This window comes from Nycticebus coucang, chromosome 4, assembly GCF_027406575.1.
Source record: "Nycticebus coucang isolate mNycCou1 chromosome 4, mNycCou1.pri, whole genome shotgun sequence".
In the NCBI taxonomy this organism is placed as follows: Eukaryota; Metazoa; Chordata; class Mammalia; order Primates; family Lorisidae; genus Nycticebus; species Nycticebus coucang.
The window spans coordinates 89022920-89047440 of record NC_069783.1 but is presented as its reverse complement, the minus strand read 5'-3'; positions in this window follow the sequence as shown (position 1 = coordinate 89047440).

The window sequence follows — 24521 nt, the reverse complement described above, 5'->3', positions numbered from 1 at the left end:
CTTTGAGTTCCCTGTGAAAGTTGTAGCATATTGCTCACTCAGCCAAATATTCTTATGCCTTGCCATTTTGTTGGTCACTTTTTTTCCAGGAGAGTGCAAAGCCTGCCGTTTTTTTGGAATTCAGGGATATTTTTGTTATGCAATTCATTGATGTTTATTTTCTTTAGGGGGATGGCTTCAGCACATCTCAGGGCACCAACAAGGGCTTGTCTTTAGGCCACGGGGCAGTGGCGGCCCCAGGAGAAGAACAAATTGACTAGGAACTCTGCAGGGGCTATGGGTTGTTACATTTGTCCTGTATGTAGAAAGCCAGCCTTTACCTTCTTTATGAAGACTTTCATTAAGTCAACCCATTCATCCCTGGGAGAACTGAAAAAATAATTAATATTTTTAAAAAATCCACCAGGCTTGAGAGAAAGAAATTGGAAATAGGCTTTCAGTGGGGCTACGCCCTCCTGCTGGAATATAAACAAAACGTAGCGTCCACTCCGGGACTCAACTTTCTTCCACAACAAGGCTATAACATTGTTACAGGAGTGTTCTGGAACCTTCAGAGTCAGGGCCTTAGACATAGCCGGGGGCTCTTCTCAAAGCAGCAATTTGAACTGTCACCATAGAGGGTCAGTGGAACTGTATTCTTCCTATAAAGTGTTGCATTAGATAATCCCATAAATGCTAAATCTTAATTCCTGATTTGCTTTCTTATTTGGGCCAGAAAGTGTGGGGAAAGGATTTTCGTGTGAGAAGAGGAGTCCATTCTCAATATATTAATAATAAATAATTCATTTAGCCAGATAAGCACGCCCCCCAGTGCTACTCTAGAGTTTTCTGGAGTAGATTCTCTTTGAGCTGGCTCTGTATATTCCAACAGAAAGAAAACAATGATGACATCTTAAACATTACTACTTTGAAAATGCTTCATAAACATTCACCATGTTCTTTTCCCAAAGAAAACAGCACTGTTAAAATGTAGGTTTCATTGAATTAAGTAAACAAAAAAAGTTTCCCTCTGAAGACTGTGTACAATCTGAAGACAGTGCTTTCTGGCATGTCACAGAATTCTCGTGAACACTTATATGCCATAGGGTAGGGATATCCTGCCCACTTCTTAGCAAAGAAATTGAGGCCCAGAGAGGTCTAGGAGCCTGCCCAAGGTTGCAGAGCCCAGATGTGAGCCCAGGCCACATGGTAGCAGAGCCCACATACCTAACCACCAGGCCATTGCCCATTCCCACAAATGACTTTTCAAGTATCTTTACACACACATCCTCCTAACTCATGACGTCTTCTCCTAAATTTTGCAGATGTGCCCAGAGAGTGGAGCACCTTGGAAGGCAAGTGAAGGAGGTGCTAGGAGGAGGGGAAGGAGGCTTCCCAGCACAATCCCTGCTGACGGGCCGTGTGAGTGAAGATAGAGGAGCAGGGGTGGATTTGGCAAGGGGAGGTCTTCACTGAGGGGGAAGGGGGGGAATGTCTGAAGGGAGCCAGGAGAGAAACTGAAGACAAGAAGAACAGACACGGCTTTCTGGAAGTGGAGCTACAGCTGGAGGGGAAAACCAGGTCGAGAGAGATTTCTTTTATTGTTAAGATGGGAGACAATAGCCTCTCTGTATATTTAACAATAGAAATGACATAGTAGAAAAGGAAAAATGGATGGTGCAGGAAAGAACAAGGTTTGGTGGAGCAGAACAGAGGGGTTGGACCTGCTGAGGGTCAATGGCATGCCAGGGAGGGACCCACACATAGGGGGTTTCGTAATTTATAACAAGAGTAGCAGCAATTTAAAAAATTCAATACAAGAACCAGACAAGGCTGCCCATTGTCTCCACTGCTCTTTAACATTGTAATGGAAGTTTTAGCCATCGCAATTAGGGAAGAAAAGGCGATCAAGGGTATCCATATAGGGTCAGAAGAGATCAAACTTTCACTCTTTGCAAATGATATGATTGTATACCTGGAAAACACTAGGGATTCTACTACAAAACTCTTAGAAGTGATCAAGGAATACAGCAGCATCTCAGATTACAAAATCAACATTCTTAAATCGGTAGTCTTTATATATACCAACAATAGTCATGCTGAAAAAACAGTTACGGACTCCATTCCATTCACAGTAGTGCCAAAGAAGATGACATATTTGGGAGTTTATCTAACAAAGGACGTGAAAGATCTCTATAAAGAGAACTATGAAACTCTAAGAAAAGAAATAGCTGAAAATGTTAACAAATGGGAAAACATACCATGCTCATGGCTGGGAAAAATCAACATTGTCAAAATGTCCATATTACCCAAAGCAATATACAATTTTAACGCAATCCCTATTAAAGTTCCACTGTCATACTTTAAAGACCTTGAAAAAATACTTCATTTTATACGGAATCAGAAAAAATCTCAAATAGCCAAGACATTACTCAGAAATAAAAACAAAGCAGGAGGAATCATGCTACCAGACCTCAGACTATACTATAAATCGATCGTGATCAAAACAGCATGGTTCTGGCACAAAAACAGAGAAGTAGATGTCTGGAACAGAATAGAGAACCAAGAGATGAACCCAGCTACTTACTGTTATTTGATCTTTGACAAGCCAATTAAAAACTTTCAGTGGGGAAAAGATTCCCTATTTAACAAATGGTACTGGGTGAACGGGCTGGCAACCTGTAGAAGACTGAAACTGGACCCACACTTTTCACCATTAACTAAGATAGACTCTCACTGGATTAAAGATTTAAACTTAAGACATGAAACTATAAAAATACTAGAAGAGAGTGCAGGGAAAACCCTTGAAGAAATCGGTCTGGGCGAGTATTTTATGACAAGGACCCCCTGGGCAATTGAAGCAGCTTCAGAAATACACTACTGGGACCTGATCAAAAAGCTTCTGCAGAGCCAAGAACACAGTAAGTAAAGCAAGCAGACAGCCCTCAGAATGGGAGAAGATATTTGCAGGTTATGTCTCTGACAAAGGTTTAATAACCAGAATCCACAGAGAACTCAAACGTATAAGCAAGAAAAGAACAAGTGATCCCATCGCACACTGGGCAAGGGACTTGAAGAGGAACTTCTCTGAAGACAGGTGCATGGCCTACAGACATATGAAAAAATGTTCATCATCCTTAATCTTCAGAGAAATGCAAATCAAAACTACTTTGAGATATCATCTAACTCCAGTAAGATTAGCCCATATCACAAAATCCCAAGACCAGAGATGTTGGTGTGGATGTGGAGAAAAGGGAACACTTCTACACTGCTGGTGGGAATGCAAATTAATACATTCTTTTTGGAAAGATGTTTGGAGAACACTTAGAGATCTAAAAATAGACCTGCCATTCAATCCTATAATACCTGTACTAGGTATATACCCAGAAGACCAAAAATCACATTATAACAAAGATATTTGTACCAGAATGTTTATTGCAGCCCAATTCACAATTGCTAAGTAATGGAAAAAGCCCAAGTGCCCAACGATCCACAAATGGATTAATAAATTGTGGTATATGTACACCAGGGAATATTATGCAGCCTTAAAGAAAGATGGAGACTTTACCTCTTTCATGTTTACATGGATGGAGCTGGAACATATTCTTCTTAGTAAAGTATCCCAAGAATGGAAGAAAAAGTATCCAATGTACTCAACCTACTATGAAACTAATTTATGGCTTTCACATGAAAGCTATAATCCAGTTATAACCTAAGAATATGGGGAATGGGGAGAGGGAGGGGAGGGAGGAGGGAGGATGGGCAGAGGGAGGGTGATTGGTGGGATCACACCTGCGGTGCATCTTACAAGGATACATGTGAAACTTAGTAAATGTAGAATATAAATGTCTTAACACAATAACTAAGAAAATGCCAGGAAGGCTATGTTAACCAGTGTGATGAAAATATGTCAAATGGTCTATAAAACCAGTGTGTGGTGCCCCATGATCGCACTAATGTACACAGCTATGATTTAATATTTTAAAAATAAATAAATAAATAAAATAAAAAATTCAATACAAATACTACACAAAGATTGTCTGCTAGAAACCTTACAACATTACAGGTACAATTAGAGTCTTTTTAGTGAGGAGATGGGATTTTATTAATATTTTTCTTGCTGAGAACTATTGTACCATACAATTATCCCCATTGGTACAGGGTATATTGTTTGTTGTTTGCCCACTGACCTGTGGAGGAAAGTTTGGATTGTTTCCCACATTGGCTGTGCTGTGAATGTTTGTGTACAGGTTTTCACAGGTGCAAGTGTTTCTTTCATCTACGATAAATAGAGTTTATTGCTGGGTCATACAGTCATTGTATGTTTACCTTACAAGAAACTTCCACTTCTTCCAGAGTGACCACACCACCCATTTTGCATTTCCACCAGGGATGTACCCACGTGAGGCTGGTTGCTCGTCATCCCTGCCCGGCTACCGTTGTGAGCACTTTTAGTTTAGCTATTCTAATGGGTTTGTCATGGTATCTCCTCGGGGCTTGAGCTTGCATTTCCCTAATGACAAACAAGGCTGAGCATCTTTTCATGTGCTCATTTGCCATCTGTGTATCTTACTTGGTGAAGGGTCTGTTCAAATCTTTCATCCTCTTCTTAATTATTTTTTCTCTATTTTGTCCTGTTGAGTTTAGAGCTGCCTTTATACCTTCTGGATACAACTTTTAAAATCAGATATATGACTTGCAAATATTTTCTCCCAGTCTTTTCCTGGCCTTTTCATCCCCTTTGGCAATATCTTTTGCAAAGTAAAAAAAATCTTTGTTTTGATTAAGTTTAGTTGACTGATTTCTTTCTTTGATGGATTATGCTTTTGATCTAAGAATTTAGATCAAATTCTTATTTGATTTGCCTTCCCCTAATAAAGATGTTTTTTTGCTCCTGTTTTCTTCTAAAAGTTAGTTTTACATTTTATATTTAAATCTATTATCAATTTTTAGTTAATGTTTTTTATAATATGTGAGGTTTAGATTGAGGGTTTTGTTGGCTATGCATGTCCAATAACAATACCATGTATTGAAAAGACTATCCTGTTCCATTGATCTACCTGTCTACTTTTTCCCAAGACTGCACATTTTTATTACTATAGCCTTATGTTAAGTCTTTAAAATCAGGTAGTATCAGTCCTTCAACTTTATTCTTCTTTTTAAAAATTGTTTTAGCTATTACTTTTTTCTATATTAATTTTGTATCAATGCATCTGTAGCTGCAAAAAAATTCCTCCTCAAATTTTGAAAAAAATTTAGTAAACCTACAGATCAATGTGGGGAGAAATGACCTCTTTAATATATTGAGTCTTCCCTTCTATGAACATGGTATATCTCTTCATTTGTTTAGGTCTTTATGTGTAGTCTTTATAGTTTAGTGTCTCCATATATGAAGTAACATTATCTTCATTACAGAGTGTGGTTTAAGTCATCCTCATTAAGTCTTTTATTGTCTTCATAAGGCCCAAATTAAACATCTCCTTTAGGTGTTATTTTATATATCGCTACCCAGACATGATGTCCCACCCTATTAGTCTCAATGAGCCTGACATTTTGCTGTGATGCCCCCAGTGTTCTGCTTATCCTTCTGCCCCTGACTAACCCTTTTGTCTCCTCCCCTCTACCTCTGCCCTTGGACTGTGCACCAAGGTTCTTAGCTAAGATATCCTCCCTTCTCTTTCAATCAGACTTTATCTCCCAGACTACAGAGCACATTCTCCTGGGCTGACAGTGAGGGTCCCCCCTTGGTGCCTCCACACTCTCAGCCAAGGAGGCTGGAAACCCTGGGATCTCCTATTTTTCACTCCCTCCCATCTGTCACATCCACCCAAGGGTGTGGGGCAAATGTTTGACAACCAGTTCTCCAAATATAGATGAATAAAATAAACACTGATTTGTAGTATATGTCCATTTCTCTGATGTAAACTCTCCGTCTATTGCCAAATTCAAGCTACCAGTATGTCGTCAGTGAAAGCAAATTTTAGACCCAAATGCCTAAATCAGCTCTCTGAATCCACAGGAAGTCAGTGCCAGGAGGCCACTACATCCATTAATCACCAAAACTCCCAACTCTCCTTGTCCCTTGAGTATTTCATACAGAAATTAAACTCATCACCTGTTTGGGATCCTCAAGGAAGAGTTTATTTCTGCACTTGAAAAGGGCTAGATTAGTTGCATAAAGACCCCTTTGAGAATCTGGTGAAAGCTATCGATTCCTCTCCAGAAAGAGCAATAAAAACATGAAAGTTATCAGAATTAAATGGTCACTTGTGTCAGAGGGGAAAAAACCTGACAAGTAGATTCCTTTCAAGAAGATCTTGAAAGAAGATCTGGTAACAAAAACTATTGCAAAATATTCTACAAAAGCCATCACGACATCACACAAAAAATGCTTCTGCAAGGACATCTGCCCAGAAACTGCCTGCCCAACCTTGGACTGGTGTCTCCCTTGTTATTGATCCTTGTAGCCAAGGAGAATTATCAAAACAATTATATGAGTGTAATCCTCCTTGTTTTTCCTTTAAAAACCTTTGTCTTCCTTTACCCCTCTGAACACACACACAGTTTACATTTTCTTTTAGAGACCCCCCCTCTGTTATTCAGATTGACAGTTAAGTATAACAGTTTATGCACAGAGCCTGTCTGAAAGTTTGGACTCCTTAGGTGTCCAGGGAGGTTGGCATGTGATTCCCAGGCCAGATGCCTCAAATATAGACTCTAGCTTTAAATTTTAGTCTCCATCAAGTTGTGCTGGGGGCAAGGTGACAGCTGATTTATTAGGAAATAACAAGTGCAAAAGGAATCAAAATTGCAAGTTTACATTTATTCCTCACGTGTACTAAAATATAAAGGAAACTCACAATGGAGAAGGCCCTGGCTGATGGCAAGCACCAGCAACCTTTCAGGTTCTCTGAGAAATAACATTCCAAGGCAACGCAGGGGGCCATTTCTAGCTGCTGCCAGGGACCTCGGCCACAGGGAGCTGGAGCTCTAACTGCTGGCCCAGGTCACAGGAAGCATAGGGACTTCCTAGGGACAACATTTAGGCGGGTACAGAGAAGTCACTGTCTTTCTTTGAATGATCCAGGCACAGATCTCTTGGAAACACCAACCCAAATAAGTCACATTTCCATCTCTCAGATTCATTTCTTGAAAACAAGATCTGCTTCAGCCCATAGGGCTGGAGAGGGATGTGGGGGGAGGCTGGATCTGAGATCAAAGTCAACTCTAGCCCCTCAGTTTTTACCCCTCCCCCTCAAAAGCATATCATTTTAGACTTAAACTGATGACATTAGTGCTGTTAAGTGATCTCTATCACTCTCTAGTCAAGGAAAGAAGGAAGGAAGGAAGGAAGGAAGGAAGGAAGGGGAAGGGAAGGGAAAGAAAAGAAAAGAAAAGATGAGGCAATCTAGAAGTCATTTGTGAGCACAGATTTGGGCCTAATTATCCTTTGCACAACGATTTTTTTCATTCATGTGAGTCATATTGATCTGACTCTTGCCAAAGATGAAAGGATTTGAGGGGCAACTGAGCTCTGTGGGCAGTGTAGACCTGGAAATGCTGCTGCTGATGGGTGGGACATGAAGCATCCAAGGGTCTTATACATTTAAAAGCAGAGTCTTGACTTTCTCAGTCCTGTCTGCCTACAGTTACATCTGAAGGTGGTGGCAGCAGGTGGGTGAGGCTTCACAGAGATCTGGTTCTCAAGAACGAAGCAGCCCAACACGTCTCACCTGCATGGCTACATCAGATGACTAGAAAATCTGCCCAGCAGGGTTTTCCCCAGCTGCACTGAATTCTCATCACATTCTGGAGTATCATGTAAGGTCACAGATTCTGATTTAAATCTTGGCCCCCAGTGCTTGTTGTGTGACCTTGGGCAAATTACCTAACTTCCCTAAACCTCAGTGCAGTGGGTAGAATTCTAAAGATGCTCACTTAAGAATCCTGTCCCTGGTTATTCAGTCAAATACTAATCTAGGTACTGTTGTGAGGGGATTTTTGCATGAGGAATAAAGTCAAAGTCAATTGACCATAAAATCAGGAGAACAGAAAGGTGGTCCTGACCCAGTCAGGTTGAGCCCTCTAAAAGCAGAGAGTTTTCTCTGGCTGCAAGAAGAAGTCAGAAACTCAATCAGGAAGGAGTCATGTGCTCAGGGATTCAGGGAATCTGTAAGTGCTGACAGCAACCTTCAGCTGACACCCAGCAATGAAATGGGCCCTTCAGATCTTCAGCAACAAGAAACTGGATCCTCCCAGCAACCCAAATGAGCTTGCAAGTGAATTTTCCCCCAAAAGTTTTAAGACACAAACCCAGAGCTTCTGACATCTTGATTTTGGCTAGCAAACCCTTAGCAGAGAACCTGGAGAAATATTTCCGGACCTCTAATCAACAGAACTGTGAACTAATAAATGGGGCTTGTAAGCCACTCAGTTTGTGGTAATTTGCTACACAGCGTTAGAGCATTAAACCCTCAGCCCATTTGCAAAATAGGGGCAATAAGACTTCCATACTCACAGTTACATGAGAATTCAAAGTTGATATCCATTAAGTACCTAGACTAGAATAAGCACTGCTTCTAAGTACTGATTATTTTTCAAATATGCCATTGAGCTGGTAAAAGCCAGATATTATGTGGTTATTTGAAAGTTTTTCCACCATTACAGTATTTGAGTCACAGGCCACAGTCAAAAAGTCTAGAATTGTATATGAATGAATCACACACTAAATACGCATCATTGTTTGAAAACTCAGTGCCCCTGAATAAGCTACATGATCATAAAACATTACTTAACGAAGCAGACCACAATAAAGATAACAGAATACGTGGAGCAAAAGACAGGAAGTTGGGAAATCAACCATTCAACAAATATTAAATGAACATACAACAGATGCCAAGTTCTGACTCAGGTCCTGGGGACACAGCAGGAAAAAGAGAAGGTCCCTGTTCTTATGAAGCTCATATTCTAGGGGATGAGACAGAGATACCCACATGAGAAAAATACAGGCTAGCGATATGAACTGCGCAAAAAAATTAGCATGGGTAAGAAGGAAGTACTTGAGATGGGCAGGCCATCTAGGAAGGCCACTCTGGAGAGGTGCCATTTAGTCAGAAATCTGAATGATCTGGCTCGGGGCAGCAGCATTCTAGGACAGGGGATCAGCTAATACTAAAACCCCTCGAGGCAAAAAGGAGCCCCAAAGAGCCCAGCATGGCTCTTTTGATAAGATATGGATATCAACTTTGAATTCTCTGTTTGATAAGCAGCAGAGAGAGAAGATGAGCTAGGGCTGGAGAAGATGGCAGGGATGTTGTGTCAAGTGCAATTAGAAGACGCTGAAACATTTTAAACAGGAGAGTGACATGCTCTGGTTTGAAATTTCTGAGGATAATTCTTATAGCTGCATATGCAGCACTTATTGTATAGGTACCGGTAGGAACAAGGGAGTCCAGAGGGTCACACTGGGGTCTGATGACTGCTGCAGAGATGGAGAGATGAGGACCTGTTAAGAGTAACGTTTGTGGTGGCGCCTGTGGCTCAAAGGGATAGGGCGCCAGTCCCATATGCTGGAGGTGATGGGTTCGAACCCAGCCTCAGCCAAAAACCACAAAAAAAAAAAAAAAAAAAAAAGAGTAACGTTTGGTAGGTAAAGTTGTTGGATGGTTTCCAGAAGGCAGGAGAGGTCCACTTACCGCACCACAGAGGTCTCATTAGATGGGCTCAGAGCAGGGTGTGCCAGCCTAGCCACCGGGAGGCTGTGGTCACGGGGCGAAGGCCTGGGGCAGCCTCCAGGAGCAGGGCATGGGAGACCAGCTTCAGGGGTTAGAGAGAGCTCTTGGAGTGGATGCAGCACTCACAAACCACTCTTTGAACAACAGAAGCAGGGAAATGGGATCTGGAGCGCTTTGAGGTTCCACCAAGTACAGCAATGTCAATTAGCTAGCAGAGGCCTGGGCTGGCCCCGCCAACTTCTGAGTTAAGTAAATGTAAGGACATTCTTGTTATTCTACAGATGGAAAGGGTGTTACAGCAGGAGGTAGGTGGGTGCTGACTCCGTCCTGGCAAACACGGTAATGAAACGCTGAGGTGGTTGTTGGTATCAGCTGTCGCTACGTTGGTGAAGACAGACTACACATTTGAAATGCTAACGAGAAAAACCTAAAGCAAAACTATCATAAAAAGCCAAGGCAGTTTAAATTCTCCGTTTTGAACTAACAGGAAGAACTTGTGAATGGTTTCTTTCCATTGTAAACAGTGACAGATGGCAGCTGTCATCATTTTGCGTGATTGGGTGTAACTGGGAAATTTCTTAGGCTTGAAACAAAACCAAGCAACACCCTTCAGATCTGAGCAAATCTTTGGTCTAATGCATACTGCCAGGAGATCAGATGGAGCCTGTTCTCTGACAGACCATTTTGCTTCTTAGCTGAGTGATCCTTTAACAGCGGGATCACTTATTAATTTGTATTTTATTCTATGCCTATAAGGATTCCCTCAAAAACACAAGAACACATACACTCCAAGCAATCCGAGTTTGCTGCCAGAAAAGCTCATAATTAAAAACATTATAACTGTATCAAAAAACTTCCTGATGACCACTGCTGGCTTGTTGAACTTAACTACAGTGGCTCTTAATGGCCCCTTGCAAGACAAACCTCATACTAACAGGGGTCAGCCTGACTGAGGGCCTGAGAAGAGGTTTCCAGGTTGGCAGTGTGGGCCAGCATGGGCACCCTACCCAAACCCAGGCATCGCCTGCCTCCCTCTACCCCTGTCACTGGAGGGTCTGCCTGCCCTTCCTGCCTCCTGCTGCCACACTCCACTGCCTTCTCTGAACTGCCTCTTTCACTTTTGTGATGACACAGAGCCACATATCTGATCAGCCACCTTCCAGCTTTCACATCTACACAGCTTCTTAAGGTCCACATGTGGTTTCAGGGTTTGTTCCTGAGTCAAACAGGCCAAGATTGGAACTCAGCTCCCAACTCAGTGGCCTTGATAAATCCCTGAGACATCATTTCCTTGTTTGTAAACTGAGAACAGCCCTGGTCATAAGAGAGTCCTTGTCCCAGTATCCAGGTGAGATGATGCAGGTGGCGTGGATAACAGAGGCTGGGCCCTTCACACCCAGCACATGACAGCTCTTGGCAGTGGATGTAATATCATTCTAACAGCCCCCTTTCCTGGGAGACCACCCCTTTCCCTCTTCATATGGTCCTGGTGGTTCTGTCAGCCTCTGCCTCCCACCCTGCACCACCCTGAACCAGTCTAGCATCTGCTATACATTGCTGGAAAATTGTCACAATAACTTAGGTCAGGTTCGTGTCTCTGTCACATCAAAGGAGTCTGGCACAGGAAGCACAGACTGATGGGGCAGCCCCAAAGTGTCCCTAGAAACTTGAGCTCCCGACTTCCCCATCCACCACACTGGGGCCTGGCTTTTATCCTCCAAGTGACTTCACAGTCCAGATGGCTGCTGGCACTGCAGCCAGCTAGTGTGTGCACTCCATGTGGGCAGTGGGAAGAAGTGAGCAAAGACACATAGCTCTGCCCACCCCCCGGATATGGAGCTGGGCTGACACTTCTACATGTGGCCCCACACAAGCAGCTAGCTGCACGCCAGGCCAGGGAAAGTCCTCTTCCAGTGGATGCAGTGCCACCTGAAATACGATGGTTCTTTTCAATTAAGCAAGCAAGGGAGACGGGATGTGAAGTGGTACTAGCAGCACCTGCAAAGACCTTTTGGGTCTGGTCGATGGCACTGGCAAGGGATAGTTCCCTGTGGGTCACAGACAGAACAGTCCCACCACACAGAGGAACATGGGGGAGGGAGCACATGTGCCCCCACAGAGAGGCTGCCTTTCAGCTCTGGCTGGGGGAAAGCCGACTGCCTCCTGGCCTGGCTGTGTTTGAGTAGCGTCTCCTGCACTGGCGTGTTGACCATACACCATAATTATTATTGTGCTTCATAATAAGTGGGTTATTCTCTATAAGTTTATGATTAGTATTAACGACACCCAGGTGACACCAGGGACTCCTTCAGCTGCACCCATTCCCCCCACCCCCACCCAGCTCCCCACATCCCTTCACCCATGCCAGCCCCTTGCAAGGTCTCAGACCAAAAGTATCCTCTCTCCTCCCTTTTCCCACACCGCTGCTTTCCCTACCCTCAAATTCTTAGGCTCGAAGACCAGGTACAAATGTCACTTCCTATGTGGAGCTTTCCTCAAACCCCCTAAATTTGTTTGCATCCCTCAATGTTTTAATGATCCTTTTCACGTTTTGCTGCAGTCCTTTGCCCCACCCGCTGGACTGAAAGGATATGGAGAGAAAATCCCCACCCTGCACACACACGTGTACACACACACACACTCCTGTAGGTGCCCGTGAGCGTTTGTCACCGGATGACTGAGTGAACAGCAAGCAGACTGAGGTCGGCAGATGAAAACTAGACCCAAATTGGAGTCTTGTGGGGAGGGTGCTGGGAGTGAACCTCACTCTGCCTCCACTGCCTTCTCTGTAACAGAGAGGTAATAAGAACAGCAGTTCACAATGCCTGACACACAGTGAGACTGGGTCGATACCAGCCATTCCTAACAGTACCGCTCTACTCCACATCTTTGACTCTGAGACGCACATTTTGTTTTCCCATTGTAACAGCATCTACATGACACAGTTTAATTGGCAGAGCTTGTTTTATTCCTCAGTGGTGCAATCAGTGGTGTTTGGAAGTCAGTGGAATAGTTATTCCCAGAAAAGGAATAGTGCTCAGAAATTCAGGGCTCTGCAAAGTCAGAAAGTCAGCTGCTTATAAATCCCAAATAGTAAGAAAGGCCCAAAGTGGCTCAGAATAAGATGTAGAGAAGGTCCTGGCCTTCACCATGGTGTTTCAGATCAGGTGTTCCCCAAAATGAGAGTGTGAGAGTGAGGGAGGGATGCCAAGGGAGGAAACAGAGCAGGTCTGAGCCCTGTGTCTTGGTGAGAACTCGGCCTGACTACAGCCGTGTGGGACTGACTAGAAGCAAACAGATCCAAAGACTGTTTTTATGGAACCTGAATTGCTGCAAGGAAATGATGAACTAAATGGCACGTTATGCATGCAATGGAATATTATTCAGCTGTGAAAGGGAATGAAGTATTAGAACCTGCTACCACATAGATGAGCCATGCAAACAGGGTGCCCTGTGGACACACACTGCCTGACTCTGTCTCTGTGGACTATCCAGAGTAGGCAAGTGCGTGCCAAGAGAAAGGGGATCAGTGGTTGCCACCAGGGAGCTGTAGGAACAGGGAGCAACTGCTTCATGAGTACAGAGCTTTCTTCTGCTGAGATGGAACTGTTTTGGAACCAGATAGAAGAGGTAGTTGTGCCATGATGTGGTTGTCCTAAAATGCCACTGAATTGTTCATCTTTAAATAGTTAATTTTATTTCATGTGAATTTCACCTTTTTTCTTTTTTTTAAACAAAGGCATTTGACTGCTAAACTGTGGGACCCCTGACCTTTCGGCAGCAGGAAGTGGGCTTGAGCAGCTCTGCAGCCCTGTGGGCCTCCTGCTGCCCTCACAGGATGGCGGTGCCATTGCCATGGTCTTGTGCCTGTTCTACTGCAAGGGCACCGCAGCTAGTTGATCTTACTGTTTTATTATCTGTTTACAGGCCTCTGGGTCAAGGAAGCCACATCAGACTCCACTGAGAGCCTGCCACACACCACCTAGAGATCCCAGAACATTCTACCAAACAAACATCTCTATTTATGGCCAAGGCAGCGACTGCTGACCCAACCCCTAATCCCACATCAGCTCTCCCTTCTAATCAAAATAATCCTTCCTAGAACAATTCCACACACGTCATCGCCCTTGCTGCTGGGATGGCCACCTCCTCATTTCTGATGTAGTTTGTAGAATTTTTGTTCTTGTTTTTATATCGTTTTCATTCTGCTTTCATTTCATAGGCACTTTCATCCACTGATCACCCAATGGACAATAGCTCCCACCAGGTGCTGTTTAACATTTATCTTGTTAATGGTGCGAAAATACAGATTAAGCAAGAAAGCAGCTGTTGCCGAGACTAACAGGAGTTTCTTTTATCAAAGGTTCTTAAAGCTGGTGGGAAAGTATTAAAATCTGCAAACCATGTATATTTTAATGTAAAGCTTATTTTTGTATTAGAAAAGTTACAAATGCTGCCTGGGGATAACCTAGAAAAGACAGACAAGCAGAGCGTGTTAATCCACTGCCAGAAACCAAGCTGGTGTCACATTGTGCTGTATTTTCCTCCGCTGGCTCTTCCCTCCCCGCCCCCCTCTGTTTACATAGTTGTTTCCACCCTGTATACATGCCTTTGTACCCTACTTTATTTCACTTAACATTACAACATGACCATTTTCCCACATTATTGAAAACCCCCTTGGACCCAGAGCCAGGCCTATTTTCACTCAGTGGGCATCTGTATCACATGAAGACAAGTCATAAGGAGCTCAAGGATTCCCTCCCACGGAGTAGGCTGCTCCTCATCTGCTGACCAAGAACCAGAACTGTGGCAGTCACCGAGGGGAAGGACGTGCCAAGACAGGTTCCAATGCCCACTCATTAGCAGGGACCAGCGTGTGGCCTGCTAAGGGGCCTACTAATTCAGTTCTTTCTCAAAGCAAAAAACACACTGGCTTTGAACCAAGGAGGGAGACCCACTGCCACAAAAGCTCAAGAGGGGTTAAAAAAAGACATCCAAATACAAAAAAGAAAAATAAAATATGCCAGTGGTTGTGCAATGAAATAGCAAGACCGCTCATGTTAATTGCCAGAAGAGAAAAGAGCCATCCTAATTCACAGACACCGACAAAGACTGCCCAGAAATCTTTGCCCGTTTGGACACATGGCAAGCACGCTCGTGGTTGCAGAAAGTCTGCAGACAAGGACGAGGAGAGGAGCCTGCACAGCCAAGGGAACCAGCCCTAGGCATTGCCCCAGAGTGGACAGGGGCCACTGCTGGTGTGCCATTTGGCTTCTCGGATGTAAAACATCTTTCCTACAGAAATGCCCTGACATGAGGATAGGGCTTTGCCTAGACGTTCACTTCTGTGTCCGCAGCATCTAGAATGTGCCTACCACATAGTAGTCGGTATAGTTTACTGAATACTCTTTAATACTCTTTTTCTGGATCACCAACCTGGAGTAACAATTATTTATTTGCAATGTAAAACAAAACAAATCATTCGGTTGATTAAGTCCCATACTTAACTATAAAAAATTGCTATTTTGTAGAGTTTCTTCTGTAGGTCTCTCTGGGACTCCAGGAGGAGAGCATATATATTTCATAAATGCATTCCAATTACTTGTTACCTCAACTAGCTATCCACTCAGGCTTGAGACCACTGCCTTATTTTTCTCGTATTCTCCTTTTGTTAAATATAATCTTCAGGCAAGTTCTTCTTCTGTTGTACTACTTTACAACTAGACAATGGGCCCTTGTATAATTTCCCCAAAGTGATTGCTGATACCAGGCTTTGCATTTAACAAAGTTTTTTGTTTTTTTTTTTAACATACACATGCATTTATTAGGTTTCCGCTTTTTTTGTTTCTAGTCCTTATCTTAAACATTGTTATTGTTATTAAATTTTAAGCCTTTTTAGTTTTGTGAAGGCAAAAACAATGAATACTCTTTTTTGTAAGATCCCTTGAATGTTGACAATTAGAACTCAATTTGAGTTCACAAGCACTTTCTTATAAGGGCAAATGCCTCCAGGGATTTTCCAGGCTTCGCAGTCCCTCTTTCTGGGTGTGGATCAGCTTTCTCAGCTTACTACTCTTACTGACCTGCTCCTCATGGTAAGGTGGGCATGGCTTCTGCAAAATAAGGACCAAGGGGGCGTAGAGAGACGGACACTACACTGAAGGACAGAGGTGCAAGTAATCACAGATAAACTGCCCTATTTCAAAGTTTGCTTTCAACATATCCATCTCTGGATCTCTTCTTCTTCACTGTTTCTTACCGTTTTACTGCCCCTTGTCCCCCGGACCCAGAACTCAGGTTAGTGCTGTTAATGCTAAAGGTCAACCATGCTAGGAGTTAAATGCATCTTTAGTGGACATTCTTGCACACAATTTATATCACTCTATTTCTAAACAATTGTAGTGACAGTTTTGACTTTAGGAATCAAAAGAGCATTTTGGTTTTTTTCTTTTTTTAAAATTTTATTTATTTTTTTCTTAAATCATAGCTGTGTACATTAATGTAATTATGGGGTACAATGTGCTGGTTTTATATACCATTTGAAATATTTTCATCAATCTGGTTAACATAGCCTTCACTGCATTTTTTTAGTTATTGTGTTAAGACATTTATACTCTACACTTAGTAAATTTAACACGTACCCTTGTAAAATGCACCTTACGTGTGTTCCCACCAATTACCCTCCCTCCACTCATCTCCCCCCTCCCCTCCCCTCCCTCTCCACTTCTTCTTGGGCTATAGTTGGGTTATAGCTTTCATATAAAAGCTATAAATTGGTTTCATAGTAGGGCTGAGTACATTGGATACTTTTTCTTCCATTATTGAGATACTTTAGTAAGAAGAATATGTTTCAGCTCCATCCATGTAAACGTGAAAGAGGTAAAGTCTCCATCTTTAAGGCTGCATAATATTCCATGGTATACATGTACCACAATTTATTAATCCATTCATGGGTCGATGGGCACTTGAGCTTCTTCTGTGACTTAGCAATTATGAATTGGGCTGCAATAAACATTCTGGTGTAAATATCTTTGTTATAAAGTGATTTTTGGTTTTCTGGATATATACCTAGTATAGCAATTGAAGGATCAAATGGCAGGCCTATTTTTAGATCCCTATGTGATCTCCAAACATCTTTCCAAAAGGAATGTATTAGTTTGCATTCCCACCAGCAGTGCAGAACAGATCCCTTTTCTCCACATCCACACCAACATCTCTGAAAAGAGTGTTTTGGACCACATGGGTGCTCATAAGTTGAGCCGTGTTTGTCTCTAGAATTGTATGGGTGTCTGGACCAATAGAGAGTTATCTGGCATCTCCCTTCCCTGGGAAACAGGAAGGCCACGGGGTCCATCTGAAGTGTGAGGATGTTCTCTCTACAAAGAATAGCCAGTAAGCAGTGCCATACATGGATAAACATGGCCTCAGAAGTGAAGAAACCATTAGCAAACTCTGAAATAGAAACTGAACCATCATCATCATCCCTGTCATCTACCTGGTTAATGTGTGTTAGGCCATTGCTGTGCCCCAGGCACTATGATAAGCAACAAGATTCTTCTTACTCATCCTCCAGCAGGCAAGCGCTTTATGAATGAGGCAACTGAGTCCTGGAGATGTTCAACAACTTACCCAAGGGGACAGAAGTGGCCAGGCAGGGACCAGACCTGGACTCCTAACCGCTCATTGTTGTAGGGAAGACAGAAGTGAAGCAGAGGGGACTCCAGAACTCTTAACTTTGAAGGAAAGTGACTGTGCCTCAAACCCCCGGCAGCAAAGCAGGGTGGGACTGGATCTCTCGGAGTTGCCTGGATGCCGGTCTCTCTAACTTCTTGCAGTGGCCTCAGATCATGCCATGCACACTCCAGATGCTCAGAAGGTAGCTACTGAGTGGATATGTGAATGACCTGGTTCTTAAGTGCATGCACATGGTGAACATTTCCAAGTTGTTTTCAAATATTCAAGCCAGGCTTCCTGACCTGTACCTAGGAGGTTGCACTGTGATTTTTCTGTTCCCATTAATAGCTATACAACCCTAATGGCTTGAGAGCAGGCAGGGTAGGGGGGCTTTCAATCTCCTCCACCAGTCACATAAACTCATAAAAGATAAGGATGACCATTAATAAAGGTATTTCTGGCTTAACAGGCACAAAATTGGCTTGAGGGGCAGGGCTGGTGGTACAGAAAAAGGGTGGTCATGTCTCTCTGTAGCTGTGAAAGGTAGAAAGAAACTGTAGGCAGTGGGCACTTTGGGATAATGGTGCATGATTATATTTCCCAGTCTCTACAGTAGCTAGAGATAGCCATGGAATTGTGAATTAAGCTTTTTGAATGGTATCTTCCGGAATGAAGGGAATAATCAATGAACTGGTACCCACCTTACCTTCTCCTCCTATTCTTTAGAATAGTCTTGCTTTCTTCCTGCTTGGAATGCAGACATGATGGCAGGAGTTCCAACAGCTATCTTAGGCTGTAAGTGAAAGTCTTTGACCCAAGGCCAGCAACTAACTGCCTCCAGTTTTCTTATTAGAAAAACAAACCTGATGTGTTTAAGCCACTTAGGTCAAGTCTATTACTGACAGTTGAACCTGATTGATATGGTACTCACTGGTACTCACACTCTTGTGAGAATCCTGCTTGAGTCTGTACTGGATTTACTGACTCGCTTATAAAAAAGAATATGGCAGAAGTGATGGAATGTCACTTCTGAGATTAAGTAACCAAGTGACTGAAGCCTGTGTCTTGAGGGCCCTCACATTCTTTTGGATTTCTCACCCTGGGGGAAGCTAGCTTCCATGTCATGAAGCAGCCCACCAGAGAGGCCCACATGGTGAGCACACAACAAGTTTGGAAGCAGACTACCCCCACCGCAGGTGAACATTCAGATGAGACTGCAGCCCTGGCCAACAGCTTGACTGCACTCTCATGAGAGGTCTTGAGGCATAAACATCTAGCTAAGTCATATGGACTTGACCTATAGGAACTGTGGTAATAAATGTTTATCATTTTAGGCCTATTTTGAATAAATAATATATCCTCAGCCCAACAATTTACTTTGGTTAGTATTCAACTTTGTGTCTATTCTCTAAGTTTTCCATTGCATGTCTTAGTTTTCACCATCCTGATTGAAATATTGGCTCTGGAATAGAATGCTGGGCATAAGCTGCACATGGCAGATGCTCATGAGATGAATAAATAAATGAATGGAAGAATGGATGCATGCATGACACAGCCTATGTCTTGTTCTGCTGTCCTTCACCACTTGTAGTCTCAGTAAGTATTGAACAAACCACATGCATAAATACGAGGAAAAAATAACATCAGCTAACTGTGATTACAGCATCAGTAACTTTACTTGGGTTGGCACTTCTAGCCTTAGTTTTGTGATTTACTGAAGGCAAATTCCTCTCTGGAGGCCTTATTAAGTTAGAAGAGTATTTAATAACGCTCAACATTTATCTTTGGGTGTAAAAGTAAACAAAAGTTTTATTTACTACTGTGCTCAACTAAACAACACATTAATATGATATGTTAAGGCCAGAAGCTGCAAGTCAAATGAACAGACTGACATTAAAAGGGAAAACTCACCAAATACCCTGATAATTTATGGACTCGAACAGAAGCAAGAGCTGATTAATCAGCTGGAAGGCTGGTGGGAACAATGACTGCAGCTGTTTGAGAGGCAATGAAGGATCGTTCTTTACTGTCAAAGGCAGACAGGGCTCTTATTTTAGTCTGTCCGGTTTTTCATTTCATTATCCAAGACATTTAAATAGTAGCCCGAGGCAAACTACAAAGCCCATATTGTGCTTTAATCTAAAGCAGGTCTATTTAAAATCTTTGTGCCCACATGTGATTGTTTGCTGAATCGCAGTTTTATATGAGAACGTGGGGCAGGGGGGGATTGCAAAATGAAGAGAGATAGAAAGCATGTTGGCTGGAGGGGCTGGCCATGGCAAGGAGAAGGATGGGTGAGAAGAGGGTCAATGGCAGAGGAGGGTCAGAAGACAGCCCAAGCTTGACCCCCCCTCCCCCAGAAGTGCATGAAGAACACATTGGGTGTGAGTGGCCAGGATCCATGGCATTGCCATGCAGTGGGGTCAAAATTCCCTCAAAAGTTATTTACATGATGAGGACAATATTTTCTAATCTGTTCTCTAAATCCAGTTTTAAATTCAAAGAGAAGCCTGTCTGGGCTTTTTGTATGGTTTGCCTCAATGCATTAAGCAGATGAGTGGTTGTCACGGGGCCTTGCAGAGAGCTCAGAGGAGATTCGACCAATCAAGGAGCCCAGGAGTCTAAATGATCCTTATTTTAGCCAAAGTTTAATCCCCTCTATCCTCTCGGTATGTCTGCCCTCATTCCCTCCACACCTGCACGCCCCAGCTCCCTTGGGACAGGTTGTTCTTGGTCTGTAGAACAGGGATTAGCTGGATTCTACTACTGGCCTTGGAGGAGAAAAGCAGCTCACCAACTTACTCAAGGAAATAGTGAGCATTGAGAAATTATCACTTACATTGTCTTACCCCAGAGAGATGAGCACCAGCATCTATCTACCAACTCCTCACTCGCACACACTACAAAAGGAATTCCTCAATCACAGGGGCTGCTGAGTTCCAGGGAACCGCAGAGTCTTAGCGCGGTACATTTCCAGCCCTGTTGCTCTGATACAGCAGTAGAGAGGACCCAGTAGCTGAAAGGACTGTCCCTTTTCTTGGGCTGATGGTCTAACTTCATTTGTAAGCCGGCGAAGGGAAAAACTCCCATGTTTCCCACACACCAAGATTCATTCATCACAGAAGCCAAATGCCTCCCTCAAAAGATATTCATCAACTCTCATGGCTTCCCCGGGCCAAGGTGCTATGCCTAGAAGAATAGCTAGTCCCCACGGTCAGAGACAGGCCATGGGAAGCCCATGTGAGAACCAGCCAGAAAAAAATTTAAAAATGTGGTGGAAAAAAAAAAAAAAAAGATGCGGTTTAAAAAAAGAGAGAGAGAACAACCAGGTCACATTCTCAGTCTCCAGAGAAAAATATCAAATCCTGAGCAGGCTCCATTGTTCCCCAAAACTCAAACCTCGTTTCATTCGTCAGAATTTCAGTGGAGTTAGTGACTGAGGCCTGGCTGGCCCAGTGCCTGATGAGGGAGGAGCTCCAGGCACTCATAAACTTCTGTGTCAGAACATTATCCAACCATGTCCTTCCGCAGATCTGGAATCCTTGAGATTAAATGTACTCAACAAAGGGGCTCCTACATGTGACATCTCCGTGTGTCCAAGTAGAAACCAGAGCTACACAAAAATACATGAAAATAGGTGTCCCTGAAAGTACCTGGAAATGTGGGAGTCACTGACTTGGACAAAGTTTCATTAATTTGAAATAGTCAAATCCCAATCCTGTTTGAAAACAGGAGGAAAGTGAGTTTGTTGCTGGGTGGGACCCTAGGGACGCCACCCTTCAGCCCTTCATTTTTAATGGTTAAATAATTTATATTTGAGAAAATGTGAACTTCCATTTTGCTGAATTGTTTTTAAATTATTCCTTTTTTCAAAGTATATACACATTTTATTTTTAAAAGTTTACAGTTTCACTATACAAAACTATTAAGAGGTTATAGTCAGAGGAGGCATTTGTCCTGTTGACAGATGTGCCCACTAGATTATCAAAATGCAAGGAAAAATGTGGGAAAGAGGAGATAGGGTTAAGGAAAAATAAGCGATACACAACTTAGATTTCAATTAAGGGCTGGTAAGTCCCTTTTTATCTCTTCAAGTATCACACATAAATAATGGCCATTTCTTCCCAATCCTGCAGCCAAGAGAAGTATTTGCTAGATTAAGAGCCCTTCCTCGGGTGACTGGAGAATCTGCACACCTGAGGGCTGTTAACTCCCCTCCCCAAAGGGCAGCCAGTCCCTAATGGAAAATTGCCACGGTGTTCAGTGGCCACAGAAAATATGAACATGGATTCAGAAGTCCATAGAAATGCAGTTCTTTGTGCCCAATCAGAAACTGATTTCATTCAGTAAGTCTGTGAACCCAGTTAGGAAGTTGATGAAACAAAATTCTTGCTAACTTTGGTAAATGGCTTTGACTTTTCTGAGTCATTAAATCATAGAAGGGCCACAAGCCATTTAAAAATCAAACACTAGTTTCCAGAAACTTGGCCCAGCAGAGGACCTGTCTGTCATGATACTCAGCCACCCCAATAGGAGGACTACTGTAAAGCAAGGTCAGGCCAAGGCCAACCAGGAATTCAGCTCCTCAGGAGCTTAGATCAGAGAGTTGGCAATCAGAACAGCTTTTGGAGAAGACAAAAAATATTAGGTACTAGAGAGATCATATGGCAACTTCTGATAATTATCTGACAAGTATAAAATGCTGGTTGAAACTGCACAGTAACCTCAAGGAGGGCAATGAGATTGAAGACAAGAAAGCCAAAATGCCAGGGTCTAGGTTGGTTACAATTGAACCTTGACCCACGAGGCCCTAGCGCTGGGGTTTCTGGAGAGCAGTGGATTTAGTGCTGCTGTGGTGCAGGCATCCTGCTGGTTGGTGTTTGGCAAGAGCTTGAGCTGTCATTGAAACAGGGGCAAAGAACGGCTTGTGCTGGTAAATCACAAGGTAGGGTTCAAAACCTAGATACTAAAAAGGAAAGGGAAGGGAATCTGCCAGAGCAGCTCTGACCTATTGCTGCTGACACTGCCACCACCATTACTACTTCTAAAGCCTTTGCCCAGGACTCTGGACGTTTTTCTGAGTGTTAAGAAGTGACAAGCCCATACAACTTGGAAAGGCTTTTGGTGTCAAAACACACCCTGCTCCAGACTTAATTTTACCGTCTATTACTGGAGGTTCAGAGTCCTCAGATTCACTGCCAGGCCTTCTCTCAGACCCTTCTGTACCTAGGTGTGGTCTCCTACTCCCACCTCTCCTAGGTGCAGAGAAGGGACAAAAAGCATTAAAGGAACATATTCTTCTTAGCAAAGTATCTCAAGAATGGAAGAAAAAGTATCCAATGTACTCATAGTTTTACTATGAGACCCATTTATAGCTTTCTTATGAAAGCTATAACCCAATTATAGCCCAAGAAGAAGGGGAAAGGGGAGAGGGAGAGGAGGGGAGGGGGAAGGATGGGTGGAGGGAGAGTAATTGGTGGGACCACACCTACAGCGCATCTTACTAGGGTACATGTGAAATTTACTAGGTGTAGAATATAAATGTCTTAACACAATAACTAAGAAAATTCAGTGAAGGCTATGTTCACCAGTTTGTTGAAAACATTTCAAATTGTATATAAAACTAGCACATTGTACCCCATGATTCCATTTATTAAATCCTAGCTGTGTAGCTATGATTTAATAAAAAAAAAAAAAAAGCATTAAATGATTCTGTTCAACCTATCAAAAGTCAATTTCCCAGCAAAGAGGAAAAGCCCCAAAGCCAAATATGCACGGGACCAGGGTTAGTGCCCAGAACAGACAGACTTACACAAAATAAGAAGGTGCAGTGGGACTTGAGTAGCAACTACGGGAGCTTCCACTGCTGAGATGCCTAATCGCACCTTCCCTTCACAGACTTGAATGGGCACAGACACACACACTCACTCTCTGCAGCCACTCAGGTCTGCTCAACCCCTGCAACCTTCCCTGGCAAGTCTTCATTTGGGAATTCTGCACCCTCTGCTCTCTGGTGCTAGAGCTCTTATCAGAGGCGAGCACACGTCTTGTCACTAGAAAAATGTGGGACTGGGCAAAGGGCAGAGCTGTGGCACTGCTCACCAACTTTTTCTAAACAGGGGTCTATTGGGGTTTTTGACAAGATCAAAAGAAATTCTTATCGGGACATTATTTTCTTTGAAAGGTAATTAGAACACTTTTTTATACAATATTGAAAAAATACGATTTTTTATTGTTTGAACTCAAATCACCACCCAGCACTTTACGCCTACCCTAAATAGCACCTACAATAAAGGTTATGGCACAAATATACTGTGAAGTCAGCAGGTAAGCAGTTAGTGCCAGCAGAGACCATCCCTCCCCAAAAGCAATGAGAAGACAGCGTGCTAGGTAAGAGTGAAAGTACAACCATTACATGTTAAATAGTTAATACCATCCTTCCAACAAGCACAGCCCTACATAACTGCACTTTTTTTTTTTTCAAAGAAAACCTTTTGCTTCATGCCCATAACTAACGTAAGTAAATTCTTTGTCTTTTTATTTAGGAAAATAATCATGCTAAAAACAAGTTGTACTTTCTATAGATTTTCAAAGAAAAGATTGATTGTGCTTTTTGAATAAAAAAGGGTATCTTCCAACCTCATTGACCTTGTGGAATTAGGCCTTCTGAACTAAAAACACGCATCAAAAGGAAAAATTATCCCAGTGGGATGTTCAAAAATTGTCTTTAGAAGGTTTTAGGACTGGCTAATTCTGCTACTATATACCCTATCAGTTGTGGTGAAAACAGAATACAGAGCTGCTATCTAAAACTTCTCCCAACTCTCCTGCAAATTCAGCAGGCAACACTCAGGTTTGAAACAAACTGAGGCAACCTGGACATACTGTTAGCTGAGTCAACATCTGATGAGCAGGCCTTATTAAATCGATTTCTTCTTAACATACACGGTAGAGGATATTTTCTTCCTTCAGGATCTGTTCTACTATATCATATTTCTGAAATCCTTCTTCCTATTTAGTCAATCTCTGAAAAAAAGCTGTGTTTGTTCTTCCCGTGTAGAGACATTCGGGTACAAGAACCTTTATTTGTTCCAAATATTATTCATTTTCAATTCAGAATATGTGTTGGGTCTA